The sequence below is a fragment of the Hippocampus zosterae genome, chromosome 1 (genome assembly GCF_025434085.1).
Source record: "Hippocampus zosterae strain Florida chromosome 1, ASM2543408v3, whole genome shotgun sequence".
NCBI classification, from domain to species: Eukaryota; Metazoa; Chordata; class Actinopteri; order Syngnathiformes; family Syngnathidae; genus Hippocampus; species Hippocampus zosterae.
In genome coordinates, this window is record NC_067451.1 from 18,438,483 (window position 1) to 18,440,806 (window position 2,324).

Genomic DNA, 2,324 nt, shown 5'->3' on the forward strand with positions numbered 1-2,324 from the left:
TGTAGTAAATTCAACCATAAACATCACATTATTTGTTATTCTGATTTAAAATGCTAAATTGGTGATGTGGTGAAGGTCTTATCTCTTTTTTTTTTTTTTTTTGCTATTTCTTCTACCCAAATGAAAAGCTATAGCTGCTATTTCACTGAATAGTTTCAGATGCTTGCGACCGGTGTGAATTTGGGGGTTTCGTCAAATTCGTAAAAGGTTGGTTGAGCTGGTATTTACACATGTCGACTACTGACACACCACAGATAAAAGGCTTCTGTGACCACAAACCACCTTTTTGATGAAGGTTGACAACTGTCTTGGAATTCTTTGGGCCTGGTCCTGTGAAGCGCATACCTCCACATTACTGCTTTATTCATTGTACCCAATGTAACCCAGCCTTGATAAGACTGTTATTTTATTGTTAGTTCTGTAGGGTGAAACTGCTGTTTCCGAGGGACATTGAACGCACCGCAGCGCTTGGAGCGAGGACCCGTGAGCGAGAGAGACAGAACATTCTCGCACTTTCCCAGGCGGGTCGAAACGAAGAACGATAAATGAAAACTTGTCCTTGATCCTCTACCTGTACAATATAGTAAAGTTAAATCCTGTGGCAATCTTTTTTTTTCTTCCCAAGTCAAAAGAAAGGTTTAGAAGAGATAACGTTCCTGGTGAGTGTTTTTTGTTGAATATGTCCGATTAGCATTTCTAGCATTCGATTGTAACATAAAAAAAAGTCAGGAATGAAGTTGGTGAAAATGGAGATTGTTGTTCCGTTGATATAAGATACAACTGTGCCGTTATAAAAGAAAGAAAAAGGGATAAACCATTGTACCGACACGTGTGCTCCATAGGAAGTGTATTAGCATCGAGCTAAGCTAACGTGCTCACAGCGAATAGCGCTGTGGCCTTCTTTCGAGCCAATTTTTGAAAATCGTTATTTTCCATTGCCGATTATTGCCACGTTTAGTGAATGCCTTGCACATTTTGTGCAGGCTGTTTTTTTGGACTCATAGACCATCAAAAGGTTGGACTACTAGTCTGGAGATTGGATGCCACGTGGGACGTTGGTGGAGGACATCTTGGACTTCAAAGCCACCCGTCCCCTGGAGGGTGGTAGGACAGTTGAAAGGATTTCCCTCCTTTTTTGTTAAATCTGAGATCTCAGTCATTTTTTTATGGGTCAGATCTGATACCAAAACAACAACTGATAAGAACCGATAACAATTTAGCTTACTGTATGTTTTTTTTCCTTGTTATTCTTTTTGCAGTCTGTTGCAGTTTCCCATCTACTCCTATTGTAAATATTCACTCAATATATATTTTTTTATAAAAACCTCAGTCAGTGTGTCTTCTTCCTTCTGGAGGTTTCTCCTTGACTCCAACTCTGCTGTTGCCAATCTCACTGTGACCTTATGTAGTGCACCCTAACTCAAATAGATTTTATAAATTGACTGACAACTTAATAGAAGGGTGCCACTAGTCGCTGCACCTAGGGTGGCTACACCAACATGAAGGTCAAACAGGTCGAAGGACTACACCCATAAAGACCATTCAGGAATTGAAGAATAAAGCCTTAAATAAGCACAGCAAACAGAGCAACATGACTCAGCCTACAGCCTGCTTAAAACTGTCTATTTATAGTTTCAGGCTTCATTTATCCATGAAAAAAATGTTGCACTCTCTCTTTTCCAGAACTCCAAACCACAGTTTCCTGACTGGAGCAAAGCAAGTCCACCCATTAGACTCACTACCCCTTACTAGCCTACTGAACCACAATACAAATTGCCCTATGAAAGTGGATACTAACTTAGCCAAGCCACAATCTTCTACAGTAGCTCAATCTCAAGGAGATTGTGACCACTACCCGCTCACAACCCTGTTTAATACTTTGCAAGTAGAATCACAGTTGCTTCTAGCACTACATCCACCTTGCCCAAATTGGAAAATAACTTTTCTTATCGGCCATCAAAAACCAAACTATAAACATGACAACATGAGATTATGTTTGCAGTGCACTGTACACCAGCTAATAATGAGTTTGGAGCACAGAGGACAAGAGGGAAGACCGCTTTAACGCATTCAATTATTTTCTTTGCAATGCTGAGGTCCGTCTGAGCGAAGGCACTCTGCAAATGAACTGTCAAAACAAAACTGTATTTCTCAAGATATAGCCTTATGGAAAAGAGCTTGTTTGCACAAAAAACACCTTGAGTTGGCATTCTTTGCGCTTTTAACAAATAAATGTTGTACTGTTCTTTGAAACCTGCAACTATAGCACTCTAATGTGTCCGATAACAATGTTCTTTGAAAATGCAGTTTCCTCTCAGTAGGTG

The 2,324-nt window shown here is 40.1% G+C and overlaps 1 long non-coding RNA gene across 1 annotated transcript; it reads left to right on the forward strand.

Annotated features, from left to right (window-relative positions):
• Positions 1–293: 293 nt before the first annotated feature.
• LOC127601481 (uncharacterized) lies at positions 294–1,176 on the forward strand. The gene is made up of 2 exons (XR_007962570.1): positions 294–659; positions 984–1,176. It is a non-coding gene; the product is annotated as an uncharacterized LOC127601481 (long non-coding RNA).
• Positions 1,177–2,324: the final 1,148 nt, after the last annotated feature.